This window comes from Rhyacophila brunnea, unplaced genomic scaffold (assembly GCF_057557595.1).
Source record: "Rhyacophila brunnea isolate RB1 unplaced genomic scaffold, BYU_Rbru_1.0 scaffold_3, whole genome shotgun sequence".
Classification (NCBI taxonomy): Eukaryota; Metazoa; Arthropoda; class Insecta; order Trichoptera; family Rhyacophilidae; genus Rhyacophila; species Rhyacophila brunnea.
The window spans coordinates 19176404-19196874 of NW_028232965.1; the positions used below are offsets into that span (position 1 = coordinate 19176404).

The 20471-nt window shown below is 30.4% G+C and overlaps 1 protein-coding gene across 1 annotated transcript in view; it reads right to left on the reverse strand.

Annotated features, from left to right (window-relative positions):
- The window catches only part of RunxB (RUNX family transcription factor Runt related B), a 55338-nt gene that overhangs the window by 5164 nt on the left and 29703 nt on the right, over positions 1 to 20471 (reverse strand). The window lies entirely within an intron of this gene.

A 20471-nucleotide genomic window follows, 5' to 3' on the forward strand; every position in this document is an offset into this window, starting at 1 on the left:
CAATACTTGGCACACCACTTCGTTCCCTAATACCACTTCTGCCTTTTCTCTTTATATTCAGATATTTCAACATCGCTCGAGTGGTTGTTAATAATATACATATTTTATAAACACTCTTGTTTATCTTACTTACAATGATAATAAATTAATATGATAGCCAATTAATAATACTTCTTCCTCGAGGCTTAATTTTATCTGGTAGTAAATTAATAATGAATTTTTCATACACAATTTTGAAAAAACTTCTGAAAAAATAATATACTTATTATAACCAATAGGAAAAATCTTTTTGAAAAAAGTAAGGCACCCCGCAGGAATCAAACCTGCATACATAATTTTGAAAACACTTCCGAGAAAATATATTATAACCAATAGAAAAAATATTTTTGAAAAAAGTAAGCAGGAATCGAACCAACATCTCTCGGGTATCGCGCCCAAGCACATAGAACCACTATGATAAAGGGGTCATTAAATCAAAGTAGGTAAAAATTATTAGCAAGTTCAAGTAAGTTACAACAAGAAATCTTGGGGTGATCTATGACGTCTGTTAGTAATTAAGGTAACACATTCTTTGATTTAAAATACAAAAGCCGATCGCCAATAGTAGCTCATTTTGGAAAGCACTTCAGTGAGTATTAAAAACCATTAGTCAAAATTTGTCACAATTAATTATGACTCGTTTAGCATAGTGGTTATATGTGCATGGGCGCGATTCCCGAGAGATGTTGGTTCGATTCCTACTTACTTTTTTCAAAAAGATTTTTTCTATTGGTTATAATATATTTTCTCAGAAGTGTTTTCAAAATTATGTATGTTCAATAAATAGGTATAATGTTACATTCTTAAATCTTGTGAATTCTTCACTACAAAATAGTCACTACAAAACTGTCTGGAAATATCTACAAATATATTATGACGCAAAAACTTCTTCAGAAGATTTAAAAGGGGGTCTCAAAACTAACCAGTCATAATATTATTCAATTATAAGATAAACTAAAAAAGATGCGTAGTTTGTTTAAATTAAGTATACAATATTAATTAATTGAACTAAAGGTTTATGTCGTAAAACTCCATTATAATGGTTTTGAAATCAAGTTATTTTTGTTAATTCTATTTTAATTGAATCGTTTACGTTGACAGCTGTTTCGGGCAATAAACCCATTTTCAAAACGGTCAACGATAATTGCGAGTGACAAGATGTAATTATAAGAAAGATATACATTGATATATTTGTGAGACCTACTGATATACCACCAGAGCTAAAAGCACGCGGTATAGCTTCAGGAGTCTACATCAACTACATTGCATTCTTTGCGTGAGCGATAACTGGTTTAGTGAAAATAATACTATCAATCATAAACATTTTTTTTAAAGTCTGATAATCATCAACTTGTTTTAGGAGTAGCTAACACGGAGTAAATCCAATACAATTAGCTTTTAACTGTGAGTTTGCTAAGCTGAAAGATGGTAATGTATATTTTTTATGAAAATGAGATATTATATACATGGGATTAGATTATTCACAATACTATCTTCAACAGCACAACGGTGCGTCCGCAATAGTTATAATTTAAATAAAGATTCAAATACTATTTTTTTTAGATATTATATACAACAATCAGGTGGGTATAGTCATTTACAGTACCTACTTACCTATAGGTATATCGTTAGGTTTTATGTAAAATTTAAAAAAAATGTTTAATAATGTAAATAATATCTAAGTAAAAAATAACAATGTATTTGAATGATTTTAAACTAACTAATTTATTAAATCTGATGTACACTAATCATAAAATGACTTTCAAAAGTTAAAATTATTCTTTCCTATACCTATTTGATATACCTCCTCTGTAGAGCAAATAGTTACTCAATAAACATAAATTAAAATAACTCTTTGTTTATAAAATTTTCAGTATTTTAAAAAGGTGTCAAATGAAACATAAAAAAATATATTTGGACCACATAATCGATGAAATAAAAGCGATAATAATTTATTGTTTGATCATTTTATTTATTATATCGTCGGTGTTTTGTAAAAAGGGCGAATCAACCATTTTGGCGAAATCGAGATTTTAATAAAAAAAAAAATACAATGTGTACCCCACTAGCTTTGTTGTGTAAAAACGGCGAATTTATATCTCCACAGGAAAGTACTTAAAAACGATAATTGACTAAAAATTGAATTAATTAAAATTACGAATAAAAAGCGAATCTGACATATTAGGCATTTTAAAATATTATATAGTAATGCCTATTATAATATCAGTATTATTACTAAGCTTTATTAGATATATTATTAGATATTAAATATAAGCTTGTTAGATATTAATAATCATCCACAGGTCATAAACAAATAAATGTCAATAGTTAAAAATCCTCCTCCTGTAAAATAACATTTTGGTTAATTCGCCCTTTTTACAAAACAACGACGATATTATCTAAGCTCTTAAGTATTTATGCTTCACTTAAAAATTATTTCTAAAGACAATTTTTATCTTCATTTTTAGTGAGACGCGCTTCGTCTGTCTATTCAAAGATGTTCATGCTCTATCACGGACGTGGGACTGGTCATGGTCATGTTTATGTTAAACGCGGCCATAAATCAATATCGAACATTTTTACAATATAATCCTATAAAACACCTTCCTCGCGTTGGAAAATATATCCAAGCTAACAAATTGAAGCCTACCAAAATAACTAAATAAATATTATAAGTGATAATTACTAGATACTCGTAGGTACTTAAACTTTCTGAGATTACGCCATTTAAATTTAAGTTCGCTTAAAACTTCGAAGACTTAAAAATATAGAATGGGTTAATATTTTTAATATATAATCCCGCTTTACACTTACGTAGTTAAACATGATATCTGATATATGTGTGTATACTCGGATTGTTAATATTCATAATGCAGTAAAATACCCAGCACATATATGCATAATATGCTCATATATTCAGATAAATAAACCCGCGAGGTATAAGGCTGGCATGTAAAATATAGTTCAGCCTAGTTAACCCCTGGTTAACTTAATCCTAGAAATTATTTCACTGCCCCCACCCCCGCATTAATCATAGTCTGCTTTAAGACTAAGCATAATCACCTCTCACCCTTTTAACAACTAGAATTAAACAGGATCTTAGCGCAGTGACGTGCCCCATTTATCTTGTATGTAGGGTGAAACTATCTTTTTTGCGGATTTAACTATGTCACTAAAAAAGTATTAAGATCAATTTTAACGATAGAATCAATAGAAATATTTAATTTATAATACGGTACCGTTATACGGGTATTGATTACATATTCATTGTAAATTAATACATACATAATTAATGCTTTTGAATGGATTTCTTTAATTTTCTCTATTAAATATGCACTTTGTTTAATTGAATGCTGTATTTCGAAAACTTTACAAAGTCACTATTGTGTTTTAGTCAAAATAGTGAAAATTATCCTTTATAAAAATAAATAGTGAACAATTTTTATGTAATATAAATTATTTTATAGTAAGTGTTAACTTTTCTTCAAAAAATTACAAAAAAACACCTTACATTTGTGTATGATTTTTGCAACTTATGTCATTCTTTTTTTAAATGTGACATGTAACGTTTTCGAAATACAGGATTCAATTATTATCGATATATCACCCACAAAACCCTCAGGGATTTTAGGAAAAGAAAGTGAGTGAGAAATTTGCGAGTTGAGGATGTGGTCAGATGGGAAAGAAAGCGAAGAAATTTTTGAAAGGCTTACATGGAAATAGGCAAAAAACTAAAATCCCACACGCTTTCCTGACAAAGCTCCTAAAATATAGATAGAAAGCTGGAACATAATTTCGCGAATTTTTCAAGAATTAGAAGAAAGAAAAATAAAACTAATCGTGTGCAACAAATATAAGAATAAAATGAGAATAGTATTTTTGTTTATATTATACTGTATTTTGTCATTCCTATAATGCAGTTTTAGACGAAATTAAATAAAAAATATTAGATTTCAAAAAGTATTAATTTAGCATAAGATATATTGATATATTTACATAGAAAAAATAGACATCGACTCAGAGCTTCAAAAGTTTAAGAGATTGAATTACAAGTAGGTAGGTAACTATCTTAAATTAATATTGTGTACTTTTGTGAGTTGTAGTGTTAAGGGTCTATGCCCTATACAATTATTATATATCTAAATCGATTCATAACAACATTATTAATAGTCACCAGCCATAAATAAATTTAGCGATAATGACCGAAAGGGCTTGGATTGTAATCTTGATTGACAATATTATTTGTATGTATTTGAATTTAGGGCTTGAGGGTTAAAATCATGTATCATATCAAACAAATAGCAAACTGCGCAACTTTACAAAAATAGTTTTATTTTTATTATCTTATTTAGTTTCAAGTTATTTTGTTTTGATAAAAATTGTACCTATTACCTAATTAATTACGTCTGGTTAGGAACAAAATTATTGTATATTATGTATGTTTAATTATAATATTCCACGTATAACTCCATTATTATACGTGAAAATGTTTTTCTAAATTATATATGTTCTATTATTATGTAATCATAAATGCTTGTTCAGTGCTAGATAAGCACGTCACTGTCATAGCGGGTGTAGCGAGTTTTAGCGAATTCTGCGTTGGGGTGAATATGGGTTGAAACCCTTTTAACCCACAGCCTTTAGGCTTAAAATGTGCCTCTTTGTATGCACGGCCCTCACAAAAGAAATGATAATGTGTTTGAAAGAGTGACAATTTTACGTTAATTGGTGATTCGAATCATTTGAGTGATTGTTTCGAATCTCAGCATATACATAGAAAGAGACTTCACCGGGTAGTCTATTCTACAATAGTTAATAATGTTTTATATACTGATATATAAGAAGTATTTGTAGGTTTTGTAATATATGAATTCTTTTACATATACATATTAAAACATAATTTATTTTATAAAATTTATCATAACCATTTATTCCAACATGTGATTTGGATATCACCGACTATCGAAAATAATATATTTTTTAAAAATAACTTTTTATCTTTTTAATGTTTATAAGACTCTCTTAAAATATATTCAATTACTTCCAATCTCAATATTCGTCTTACTAGTGGAAACTTGAATTAAGAATTTCTTTTATTAGCCATACCCGATAAAAAAAATCAGGTCGACTTGCTCATATTCGAAAAATCACTAAGACTTCACTTTAACACGCATTTGTATGACTAAAAATTATTATCAAAATACAAAGTTTCTATACCAGGCTGCAAAAAACGATTGGAATGCTACATTTCAGTTAATATAATTTACACTCTGTGGTACTTGAGCATATAATATAGTAAAACTTTATTTATATAATAAACCAATAAATAATGTTCAAATTTGTACCTAATGCCTACATATGTTTGATGCTTAGTCTAAACATAGAAAAAGAAAACTCTACAGGTTAATTCTTAGAAAATGCTTAGGTATTTTTCCCCTCTATCAGTGGACGGGTTCATTCGGCTGCCACCCTTTCTTTCCGTTTCCCAGACGTCTTTCTTTTTCACCCCTTGACTGATTTCCTCTTCCGCTCTCCACAGAGGGGACAATTTTTAAACGCTCAAAGATTTCAAACCATTTCCCGGGTATAAGAAATGGGGTATTTTTTATTCGCTTACAGTTACAGCTACTGCCGTCTCAGGGTGTCAAGTCATACGGATTTGGAAGGATTCTCTCTAAGTCACGCCAACCATTTGAGCGGAGATTTTGAGACGAAAAAAATAGCAGAAAGGGATTAAGGCAGCGCATCTTAGCAGGCTTTGTCTCAGTTAGGAGGATTGGTAATTTCCTAAGTCTTTTTTCCCGGGACTTCGGGCGAGTGGCGGGGGATATCGAAGGATTTTTATGTCGGAAAGGGGTTGACTTTGAAAAATTGTAAAGGGTTAGGAATAACATTGTAATACTCTCTAAGAGATTGTGTTCAAATCTTTTGCTAAGTTTTCTGATAATCCCACTGTAGCCTGTAAAAAACGATAGGATTTGTAAAGGAATCTTATCGAACAATAAAACCGTCTATTTTACGGCTTTAGGCAAGACTTTAAAAAAGGTTTTATTTCAGTTCATATTCGCCGTATAATATATTAGGGTCTTCATCATGACGAGAAATAAAATAATGCAGTTTTATAATGTATTTTTTTATTCTCACGCATCTTATTTGAATTTATTTCTAATCGAATTAATAATAAATACAAAATTACTAACAAAATCAAATTAAGTATAGATTTGCATTCATACTTACTTGTCTAGTTGTCATTAAATGTTGTTCTTATAACTTTAACAATCAATAAAGAATACATCGGTATCTTTCTATATTTTCCGTACTATAATTAATGCTCTACAGCCCAAATTGAGCATTGGACTCCTCAATTCTTCTCTTTAATTATGCTCATCCCGTGTCAATCTTTACCAATCCTCCAGTCCAAACAATTCCCACACATCTTTTTTCGCGTTATTATTTTAGTAACCTTGTCATTTTTCCAGATTACATATACCTGGATATTAAATATTATTTTCGGAATCCATGTCTGGCATACGTTGAAAGTATCTTGTCTACCTGAGCTGTAGCCGGTTAATGTGGAAAGGCTAAGTGCAATGTAAAATGTACATGTTATTTTTCTCTACAGATCTTTTTTCTCTGTTTCTTCTTGTATGGTTCCAAACATAGTCATCATTACTTTCCTGTTCAAGGTATTTAAAGTCCAATCGTTTCGATGTCAACTATCGCTGTCATATTATGCAACTACCACTATGTTATGTCTGTGGATATTCTCGGTTTTAAGTATGGAATATACTGAGACGTATATTCAATTTGCTGTTATCAAACGTTTCAGTATATAAACAAGCTCTTCATTGTCTTTGGTGATGTTAAATATTTCTATATACATAATATCTAGTATTATTGAAAAACTATCAGATATTGTAAAAACGCTATTGTTAATATATAATTTGTGAAATCTGTATATTATAACATTTATCATAGTGTGACAGTGTAACTGTTGTATAAAAATTATAATAAAGAGAGGCTAGTTGAAGGCTGATATACATTTCTCAGGGTGACCGCCTTGGTAACTTTTCTACTCAGTTCTAACAATTTGCGTCCAAGTTTTATGAGAAGGAGACGGTTTTATATTTCAGTATACATTAATATTTCATACATGTGTCCAACATAAAATGACTTTAATATGTACGCAGTATTGAAAACATTGATATACTCAACAAATTAACTTTAATTACTATTCAACTAAAAATACTCATTATTTAGTACAACCATTGTATAATAGAACTCTTTAGAGATTTTAACTGTGCTATCTACTAGTATTTTTTTGTCTATTTTGTCTGATTTTTGGTATAATTATAATATATCTTCTCCACATTTTAAACCTCTCAAGAACGTTATGTTCTACGAAAAATTATTGGTCTACGTCAGAAAAAATCTTACTCTTAGTAAAAAAAAGTTTATGTTATGCCCTACATTCATTACAAAAATTTCAAAAAATAATGCTCACGACATACCTATGTTCACACTATAAAATACTTTTTTTTAAACTCTCATTTCGTTTCATATTATATTATTAATTAGCATACGCATTAAATTATTCTTTTATCAACACGAGGTTATATATTATAGTTAGTGTTAATACAACAACCGTTATTTTTAGAATGTTTTCGATTACACAGTATAATGATAGTGAGTAGATAAAAGCTGTTATACTACAAGAAGACATTAAATCAAATAAACCTCACATTTATTGTTAGAAAAATGACATAAAATATACCACGAGACTTCGGAAATCATTTACAGTGGATCACCAAAAAGAATTAAAAAATGTTTATTATTCACAATGAAACACAATATGTAAGTGATGTAGGTGCACAAGTTTACAATTATTTTATATGTTAGACGTATTTTTGTAAAATTTTATATTACATTTGATTTAATAATTTAATCACTTGAATCTGACATAGATTAACGTAATTTCTGAAGTATTGGTGTGCATTTAGCCTTAATTATTATCGTTCTCGCCATGGTATCGGTGACCGGCTGTTAACTGAAAGAATGGTGGTTCGAGGGCCACGGGCGTTATTTTTTCAGAATTTCATGTTAAATAATTTGTAGATAAGTATAACATAACATATTTTTTGTATATATAACTCAATAGTAGAGCATTCACCTATACTAAGAATATAGAAATTTTCATTTTTTTAATTTTTCACTTTTCGAGTCTGTCTGTTCGCTGACGCTTTTCGTTACATATCAGTCGGATTCACTTCATCGGCATTTTTACTGTACACAACATTATTACTCCGAAAAATGATAGACTTGTCTTTAAGATTTTATTTTTAAGGGATGAATTGTGCTGGGCCTTTGCCATGGCCACCTACCCCAGAGCCTTTCGCCTCTCGCCGGCGCCACCAGTGTGAAAGACACCTAACTAATGACACCTTTCCTGCTACAAATTGTTACGCTCCAAAAGGCGTACCTACGTACAACGTGCTTTGCTATAACGCCCGATTTATATAAGGCAGCCTCTTGCCCGAATTATTTACACATTTTTAAAGAAACCGGTCTGGATATTTCTATAGAATAAAAAAATGAGATATTGTCGTAGTGTTATTAAAATATGTGAATATATCAGTCTGAATCACTCTATCATACTCTATTCAATTGGTGCATATGTCTTAAATACCATGTTGATTCTCATTCAACCTCTAGGTCTACGTTTTGGGTAACGCCAGGTGACTAGATGATTTCAGCAATTATTGTCCCATATTTAAGTTATGTATATTGCCAATTCTTGTGTAAGGCTTTTAGAAAACTCACATTGCTTACCCTTGTTTATTTTATATCCAAGTATTTGATTATTCCTTACGCGTTATGCCCAACATATATCTTTCCATACCAAACTGTGCTAATCTTAATTTGTGGATCTATCTTTTACTATGGGTTCATATTACGCATGCATATTTAAATATGAGAAGTATACACTGGTTGAACATATTATGTTAAATATCATTGTCGCTAAAATCTCCACACTTCACAATACTTTATTTAAATGATCAAAAATATGTATGTTTCTTATACATATACCGCCCATAGTAAGACTATTCAAAACATTATCTACAGACTTTCGAGAATATACTTACAGAACTGCATCTTTATAATTAGCAAGGTAGGTTACTAACCGTTTGATAATGATCGACAAAATAACTTTTACATTCGTGTTGTTTATAATTTGTGTCGAAATAAACACAGCAAATCCGTTGAATATAATTAGGTTTAAACCTGTTAGATCTTTAAAATCCAGGAGATAAACGAGATAAAACATGCCTCGATAACTGCGTTCTAGTAACCATTTTATGCGTATAACTTCGTGAGATCTCAACCAGTCCTGACGTTTACGTTATACTTAATAAACCATTCATTCATTCAATAAACACAACAAATTCATTATTATTTCATTTATTTTAACTAGAACCGGCCACTCTATAAAACATATTTCTTTATCCATAAACTCTCCATTTTATTTCCCTAGTAAACAACTGAAATGTCTAAATTACTCATGTGTTTTTGAAAGTTATTCTAATAATTTTCTGACCCCAATCATAACTTGTATTGAGCTACTAATAAAATATTCTATATAGTTATTAAGCTGTTTTTATATTAATATATAAATTCATTTTACTCGTAATAGATAGTCGGCCGAGTTGAATTGGGCCGAGCGATTCGGTCGTGTAGTATCGATACAAGGGTAAGTAGGTATAGGCTACGCAGTGTCGGGCGCGGCAGGGGTTCTTCGACTCACCCCGCTGAAGTAACGACTCGCATGTACGAGTATGTGTTCACACTACCTAAGAAGTACAGTCATCCAAAATAATAATCGTATGTGATTTATTTATGACTTTCAATTTTTACTAATGATGAAATTTCTAATTGACAATTTAAACAATATTATCTGTGGTCTTAAAATGTAAAATATATGTAAAACGATTTCATTAGAAGAGTTTGAACCTTTAATATCTTATTATAAACAGAGAAAGTATAATTTAAGGCGTGTAAGGTAATACAACTATAATGTAAACTGTAAATATTATAAAACTAACAATCAATTATTATCATTACTATAATAATTGCAGGGCTCGAATTGGACCGGAGCGCACCGGAGCTCCGTTCCGGTTCGTAAAATTGGTAAAATTATCGCTGCGTCTCGTAGAAAAAAATATTTGACCATCTGAGCTAGATAAGCCATATAATAGAAAATCTAACACACTTATTTTTATAAAATTCACAGTGTTTGATAACTTTCTAAATATCTTCAGAAAATTGTGGAGCGCTCCGGTTCGTAAACTTGTCCATTTCGAGCGCTGAATAATTTGAATTGACCAGATGAAAGACCTTACAAAACTCAAATTGTATACTTATCTCAAAATTACCAATGTTGCATTTATCATAAATTGATACTAAACAATTATTTGACCTTGATTTACCTTGACATATAAAAATACTAAAATACAAGTAATTTCTAACTACTCTAATATAGTGCAATTTTCAGAAATATTAAAATTGATTGGTCATTCAATCCATAATCTATAACGTACAATTACTGGTAATCCTAACAGTTATTCAATCCATAATGTTAAGAAATTATTGGTTTGTTAACGTAATTAATATTTGCATTAAAATAATTTTCCCCAAACTTTTGTTAAATAAAAAATATTCGGAAGGTACCTACCTACTATACAAAAATTATATTTAAAATAACGCGAAAATCTCCAGTTTACCCTGAAATTATTGACATTAACCGAACACGCCAGAACAAATTGCGATGGAATTTTTGACGTTAATAACTGTTGTACCTACTGTACTATATAATTATAATACAACATATTGATTACTATATAAGTGTATATTGTCATTATGTATGATTATTATAATCGTTCTGGGATTATTAGGATGCCATCTGGTGCTAGAATGACCTTGTGCTTACCACATGTTATAAGAATCTAATGTGTCAGGACAAACTAGCTAGTAAGTTAGTATATACACAAATGGCATCTTATTATCATTATCTAGTTATTATATTATAAAGACTATTCACGTAAAGACGTTTTAAAGCCAAAATTAAAACTGATATTAAACCATCGACGGCTTTTTCTTATATAAATTGAAAACATTAGTGCCGTCGATCTGCTTTCGGAGATGAATAACAGCGCCATCTTCGATATAAAATAGTACGCTTGGATTATACATAGCTATGTTTCTGACATGCTGTCAAAATGAATGTAGTTTTATGTACTTACCTAATAATGTAATTTTAATGATACTTTACTTAATATATACACATATATACGTAATGAATATATTTTGAAGATACGTAAATAACTAAAAAAGTATAACTTTAAAACGTTAAGAAATATTTTTTTTAAATACGCTACTGAACATATATAATTTGAAAACATCTCATGCATATACCCACTAGGAAAAATCTTATTTAGAACAAATAAGACGCCCGACGGGACTTGAACTTGTAACCGTTGGATTTGTGCGAGTGAGCTTTTCCAATTAAACTACGGGTATCCTATTTAATTACGACGATTTTAACTAGTAGTTCTAACATGAAATGCTTGTCAAAATCAAGTGGGTATGAGATGTTGTATGTTCAATATAATACGAGTATATAGAAATCTTGTGAATTATTCATTGAATAAAAGAAATAGTTTATTAAATTACATAACTTTGATGATCTCACTTATCAAATTATTACGTGTATGTCAAGTATAACCAATGATTAAGTAAATAAATTATAAGTGATTGAATTATAATTATAATGTATTATTAATTGAATATCAGGCCATTAACTTTAAGTTTTGCCAACCGTACAAGAAGGTCTAGCTAGACTTTAGCGCAAAGTAAATTTGCCGCTCGCTACGTAAAAGACAAACGCTTTAAGATATATCATAGGCTTAATAAGAAGGCTTTGGCATTTAGCAGTTTCACTTTGTCATGTCGAAAGTTTTGGGCCGTGAAAGGGTTAGCTAATCCTGTAGGGAAAACTGCTCTTTGTTCTAGTGAACGTGTAAGGAAGGACTCTCGGATAAGACGAAATGTTACTTTCGCTCAGTCTCTATTTACTGAATATTTAAAATCGTGCACTAAAAGTTTACGCAAAGTATCATTATAATAATTAATAATATGACTCAAATACATTCTGATCGAATACTCTCAATAACAAAGAATTACATAATTGTTCTCAGACTTAACTTATTAAAATCAGTAAAAATTTAGGAAATATTGTGATAAAAAAAGAGTTAAATTCTTGTAATATTTTAATTTTAATGAACATACAAATTCATAAGTACCCAAAACTACATATTTTTTTAACAATAATTATATTTATTTAGTGTTAAAATTTTAACTATCGACCCAAGATAATAATTCTTCTAAAACAACAGTAAGGAAAAGATGTTTACGAATCAAACTCAATCCATGACTTTTAAATAGTATATCTGAAGATTTTTTTTATTAAATGTAGGTTCCACAAAATTGACCGCCTTCCAGGATTAGGCCAGAACTGATTTCTGGTGGTCTTAAAATAAGGATTTGGTTGCAACACAAACAAATATTAATAGCTATTATGTTTTATTTGAATTGTGTTCAAAATTAACTAATATTTTACCTTGTCACATATTCTAAGGAATCAAGGCTCAGATAACGAACGCCATGCACTGGGAATAGTAAATAAGAACATTCGGATCTTGTCTCTTACCGGAAAGAGTTGGTTGATTTTAATTCTCGAAAATTAATATTGATTATTTAAAGACAAACTATTCTATCCTGTACACTGTCTGTCTCGATCTTTAAAATATAACTAAATTGTTGAAGGATATAACTGCTATTGACAGGTCACCTGAGAGAAATTAATTAAATATTTCGATTCACACCACTCCGTTCTAACGTTACAAATCTTACTTTAAAGTTCTTATAATTTTAATAACCGCATACACATATATTGCATACTTATGTGATTAAATTAGCATTTATTGAAGGCAAAAAACGCGACTGGGGATAATAATATACTACGAGTACATTATCGTAGAATATCATTAAAAATACAAAAAATTGTGTCTCTTCGATATTGCCATTTCAATTATAAATTCCAATAGAAAGTTTTACCGAATATATTATGTTACTTATTGAACATCAAATTATCTGTATAGTGTGCATTTTTCCAATATAATAAGTTAAGCTTTGAGAGTTAAAATAAAATGTAGGTGATATGTATATTATAGTATAAGATATTTTATTTGAATTTCAAATGTTTTTTTTTTAATAAAATTATTCAGGTTTAGAGCTCTATATTAACATATCCTAATATAGCATATCCATTAGTATTTACTTTTGACTTGTTAAGGCTAATTTTCCTCCTAAAAATGAACGTAAAAATCATGCATTGAATTATTTCAAAACGTGATTAAACAATACTCCATTGAGAAAACTATTGTTATATAAAATTATATATGCGCCCACTTTATGAAACATGTACAATATATTGTGGAACTTATATTTTATATATATACATATTAGGTATATCTATATTGGCTTTAGTTTTACTTTACTGAAGTACAGCGCGGAAGTAAAGAGTATTTTCTAAAATGGGCCATATATTCATTAACTTTACTCGACTCGCGTTTTCTCCTAAAGGTAGCGTCTTCAGAGTTGTTAAATTTAAAGCATCGTTAATTTTATGGATACTGTACGAGAAAATTTAATTGTTCGTTTTGTCATCCTACGCATGATTAAAATAATATTAGGTTTTGGATTTATTCGCCTCATTTTCCGAATAAATGGACGTAGAGCTAAAATGGTTTTCGAATTATGTTATAATTTTATAACCGAGTGTTTTAAATAGATACCTATAACTTTATGATAACTAAAATATATAAAAAAATATATAAATTAATATGATGTAGGTGACAAATTTACTAACCTTCATTATCTCATGAATAGACATAATTATTTCTCAAAAAAAATCGCGTGAAAAAACGTTGTACTACACTAAACTTTACAACACTAGTCAGAATGTCTGCTTTATCCATGAATCAAAATTATGGAACATAAAGACTCGTATTGTGAAACGAAAAAATAGTAAACATCGTCTGAGTGAGTCAAAAAGAATCAGTGACTATTAATTGTCAAAAAAGTCACCAAGGTTCACGATGTCACGATGTCAGCAAATCAATTAAGATTGTGAGACTGCATTGAATAAGATAATGAACATGCTTTTCTCTCATATTTCTATCATATTAAAAAAATGCAATTTCTCAAAAAATAAATGATCGGTTGTTACCTTAACACCCAACGAAAGGAAAATGCTAGACGTTTTTGAAACATGGTGCTGGAAACGAAAGAAGAAGTAGTAAGAGAACAATAAAAGAGACATAAGACAAATATGACTAATCATGTAAAGGAATTTACTAGAAAACGCATTGCACCCGCCACAAAGTTTGCAAAGGATAAGGAATCATTTTACCTTTATTGTACTAGTAACTAGATATCTTGATGAATTTGATATACATATGATACACCTTGTATACGTACTTACTAAAAAGCTACAGATAATGTTCATATGCAATAATATTTGCCTGTACCAATAACAGTTAAAAATGAAATGCTTTAATTTGAGGGTCGAGATTCAGAAGTCATACCTAGCTGTGACAGCCCTTTCGGGCCATAAGGTGGTTAATTGCATTAGAATCCCTTAGCTAAATAACACTCTATCTCCTTGTATTAATCAAATCTATAATAGTCCCTTATATCTGACGTTTTATTTTTATTTGACGTATATAAGTAACAAACGATTTATAAGTTAAATGATTCTGAAAATTTATAAATGCATGCAAATAATGTAATTTTCCGTAAATATGTTATAACATCTTTTTTATACATTTGAAATGGAATATACGTAATAATATTTTATGTTATTTTATTATTGCATAATCAATCAGGCGAACCAAAAATACCCCAGAAAACATCGCTTAAATCAGTTTAAACAAAATTTTCAATAGTCTACAAAAATATTTTCAAATACCTACCTACTAACTAAATTATTAAATACATGAAAAATTTTTACTTCTAAAAAAAATTTCAAAATGACTAAGCATCGCAAGCAATGTATAACTGGTAAGTATTTACTTATGCCCACGATAGCTGAGCGCCTTAAGCGTCGACTTATAATGTCATGGGTGTCAGGTTCGAATCCTGGGTCTGACAAACACACATATTGTTTTTCAATTTGTGTTTAGAGTCAGAGTATGGAACTGATAGGTTAAACAAGTGGCTAACATCCATTTCTCGTAAAAAAATATCCGTTAATACAAGCTCCACTTTGTGGAAGTCCCTATGATCCTAATAGGATCGGACATGGTGAAGTAAGTAATTTACTAATTCTAACTATAAAGGACCAAGGATCATGACGAAGTGGCTACCGCAACGGAAGAGACCCAGAGGCCATCCGAGAAGGAGATAGGCTGACGCCGTAGAAGTGGACTAGCTTCATATATGAAGACCCGGTAACTGGAGAAGTGTGGCGAGAGACCGGAGTGAGTGAAGAGCGGTTGTGGAGGAGGCCAAATCCCACCCCGGGATGTAGCGCCGTGGAAGAAGAGAAGAAGAAAGCTAAGCTAAGCTAAGCTAGCTAAGCTATCATAAGCTTCTGGATCAACAAAATAGTTCAATTCTGCAAAATTGCATGTCAATGTAACGCACAGGACTGAGAGGATTGAAATCATCTTAACCTGATCCGTGCCACGGACGAATTAACTCGCCAACGCATGTATGTCGCGTCAGGCCACGGACGAATATATTTGCAGGTTATTGTAAACGTCATAACTTCTGAATAAACATTATGTGTACATTTTCTAAATAATATTTATCACTTTAGTGTGAAAATATTCACGATAAACTTGATAAACCTGTTGTGTTGCTAAGTTTTCACAAAATTTATGTTATTCCGAAAATAACTGGCCTACAAGTGTCCACCTAGTAAAAATTAGCTGGCAGTGATAAGGTTAATTAAATAGGCCTTCATCCAACAATATACAGATTTACTCTGTTGATAATGATGATTATCTAACAAATAACAGAGAAAATCTAAGATATGTACCTGATACGTCGTTAGATATGTCGTTACCCAGCGTAAAAATAGTTACTTATATGTACTATTATCATCATTGTCACCATACTGGATCAATTAACTGCTGGACGAAACCCTCTCCAAGCTTTTCAACATTAGATAGAGCCTACGTTGATACTGTGTCTTTAGTTTTGAAAGTTTCTAGTTTCTATTGCGAAAAGCAATAGTGAAGCAACAGGGGTGAGTTAACTTTGGACTTAGTTAGGGAGCCTTATAGGCGTGTTGATATGTTTAGGGGGTGACAGGGGTACGAGACTACCGCCCTTTTGAATCATGATACCAGGCGTTTCAGCCTAACTTAGTTATCGAAAGTGTGAACGCAAGACGGTGCCGACATTTCCAAAATGTCAGGAAATGCATTTGAATCTTTTTGAAAGTCAGGTTGGGTAAGTTCGATAAATATAGATACGACACTTGGGTATATACGATAGTATAATAACTGGAAAAAAATAATCAAGATCGCATAGTTGAAATACTTTTATATTCTCATAATAATGCATACTCTCGAAAAATTATATATGTACCATCTTTGGTTATTTACCACGAGCAATTGGAAATTTTGCCTGAGTATTTTATTTAATTTTCTGAAATTATAATTAAAAGTTATATTTTTATACTTTTTCTACATTATTTTCTACTCCTATATTAGTTAAGTAAAAAAATGCCTGCATCGCAATTTTACTTAATATTTATAGTGTACTTACTGCATGTACACTACCGATAAACAATGATTAGACATACTGTGTGGAGTAATTTTTTCCTGATTGCATATATTTTTCAATAATAATTCACAGTTTTTAGAGAATATTGTTTTTTGTTTAGCAACACAGACTGTTCTGTGCCAAAGTGAGTGTTGGGTGTGTTGATCTCAAAAAATCGCAACCAACTGTCTATCGTACGTAATCTATGACATAAGGTTAAAATAAATCTACAAAGAAAATGATTATAAATTAACAAGAGTTTATTGCCTCCATCATTCAACATTCCAACGTATTGTCGAATAAGAACTTCTTGTCCACGTGTTAAAACTGTGAACTAACAAGTTCATCCTATGCAGTTAATCGCACTTCTATTTTCAAATGCGGAACGCTCCCAAATTTATCATTTCATTTTAATCTTTCGTGGTGTACATATCTATAAATTATACGTAATTTGATGCTTTTTATAATAAAATATCCCTAAATCAGGAGTGGTGTTAGAATTATTAATAGTAAATTTTTGGTTTATTGCAAAGAAGAAAAGGAGTCCTACCTAAAAAGAGACCCGATATGTTATTTAAACACGCGTCAATAGTTAACGCCCACGGTGGCCGCGCGGCTTAAGCGTTGGACTATAACGCCGTGGGTCCCAGGTTCGAATTCTGGGTCTGGCAAGTACACATATTGTTTTTCAATTTGTGTGTGTCAGAGTATGGACCTAATAGGTTGACATCCATTTCTCGTAAAAAAACAAAATCTGTCAATACAAACCACTACTCTGTGGAGGCCCATATGATCCTATTAGGATCGGACATGGTCGAATGAAAAGAATAGTTAATAGTTGAAAAAATTGGCTGGAAAATTCATAGTGTCCAAAACAATAAATGCAGAGGATATATCACTATAGAGAGAGAGGATTCAGAGCTAGGAAATATTCTAGTGTGGTCACGATTCTCAGTCATGAGGATGATAATGAGAAATAATAACAGAAAACCAAATGCTAAATACAGATCAAAAAATATTTTGATAGATAATTCGAATTTATACCAGTGTAATTGAATTTGAAAATTCAATTTACGGATGTAAATGTACACATGTCAAACGACTGGGTATTGTTCATTTGTGTAGAGTTCTGCGTGCTGCAAAGCACTCAAACAAGTATCAAAACTTTATCAACAAACGGCAAAGTCTAAACCCACTGTTTATTTGTATTTCCTCCGCAGGAAATGGCAGAGAGAGAGGTATCGACGGGAGCTTTTATGTTGAAAGCTATAGTTAGTTAAGTTAACCTGCGTGGTTGGATGTCAATCACGCACGGAACGCGTAAGTTTGTGTGATTGATTAAGGCGATATTTGTATAGGATTTGGTACCGTGTTTACCATTCTCGTGTACTCAGTATTAGCAATACATCTTTGAAGTTGTACCCGCTACGTATTGTAAACAAATTTTCATATACATTGAACTGATATATAATATTATGTAACTACATTCCCACTACAGTCATGTAAAACACTTTAAAGTTTATAAAAGTTTATCTATCACTTAGTATTCATCACGTATAAACAACATTTTACGATACGTGTTTTACTCAAATAATGAACTATTTGAAAGGAATATTTCCAGTACGTAATGACTATGTTAGAAGAAGAAAATTCTGTTTCGATAATTTCAAAGACTAGTTTGATCTCAGCACTATGTTTATACAAGATATAGACACGTAAAACCTATATAAAATCTTTCCTAACATCTTTCGGTGTACCTACCGTTTATTTTTTAATTAAGTATAAAGGTTTTGGTCTAAATATTTTTTTTTTATAAATTATTGAATACCGAGTAACGGATCTACTTTTAAATTTACCATGAAACACCACCATGAAGACGCTTAAAATGTTAATGTTTTTTTTTTATATATATGACATACCTAATGTTATGAAAGTCTGGTACTTGATGTCGTGTATCAAAATTTCAAGCTATAAAATGTAAAGCTACAACTTATATATTATTAATAATTATTAAGAATCACTATACAGTTTGCTATTTAATAAAGAAGACCATTTTGGTATTTTATCCATACATGTAAATCAGAGCTTTATATAAAATATTTATATTTCCGTTGTATTAAACACTTTATCAGTTTTGTATTATTCTAAATTTCAAATGTACCTAAAAAATTAACAAAATTTTCTGTTGTAATAATAATATATCATTAAAAATGTTTTTAATACATTTTTTTTAAATATTTATCCTATCATCCCGGATCGATTTAAACTAAGTAATTAATAATTGTAATTATTGACTATTCTATGATTATAATATACATACTATTAAGCCTTGACAAAGAGTTTATATTTTACAGATCAAGACAGACCGCGTACGGTTGATAATATTTCGCTATAAATTATCACTATTATTTAATTTATGAGATTTAAAATAAAGCGACTCACCCCGTGTTCAAGATTCGAAGTTATTCCTGGCATACGGTAATACCTGAGCCTTGATTTCTCGGATTATGGGGCCAGGTAAATGTTTATTATACACCGTATGGCAAATTTTGGACATTTATATGAGTATTTGAATAAAACCTCATATTAATATTTTCTGCGTTGCCAACTTCTTGTTATAAGACCGTCGGAAGCCAGTTTCTTTCGTTCCGAAGGGAGTCAATTTAGTGAATGTTGATTTTATTTTATAACTATAAAATTATATTATCCAATATAACACAGTTTAAGGTTTTTAATACTATTTTAGACTATAATCAAATTTGGAATAAATAAATTTCTATTTATATTATTATGTTACAATATTATTATCAAAATTCATCATCAATTGTAAAATAGGTAAGTACCACGTTTCTGACACCAAATTCACAGCATCATATCGTTTTTGAAAACAACACGGCTTTGGTGAATTTACTCTGCGAAGAATTTATTCGTGATATTATTTGCTGTCAAGTAAGTGGGTGTATGAAGGGACGTCATACCCACGTGACACCCTGCCAGCGACAATCCAAATGGAAGTGTCAACCCTTGTTTTGGATGACGAAGGAAATAAACGTGCCGGCAAGATTCTTATGACAAAGTGCAAGAATCGTAAGATACCTCAGAGTTAATTTGTAAGCGAGTGAGTAGGTATACGTTCAAGAAAATAATGTAATTTACATTTTCGCATGTAAAAAAACTATACCACAGCAAAAATAAAAACATATATCTTATATTTCACATTCAGTTATATAATTGACAGTTGTTTTGAGTAGTAAATAGGTATACCATTATCAAAATTATGCAAATAAACGTTTTAGCCGTGCTTAAATGCCGTAACTAGCTTTGATTACGAACGATACGATTATATACTACATATTATTTCTGATAATTCACCTTTTAAAGTATTTTAAATAATCAATGTAAAACATTTAAAAGTAGAAAAATCTCTCACTTCCCCCCTCACAGCATTAACAATATAATATACTATGTGTTTATAAACTCAAATTTATATTTTTACTTATAGTTTATCAAGTTTAACGTATGACGTATCGTAATCAGCGTTG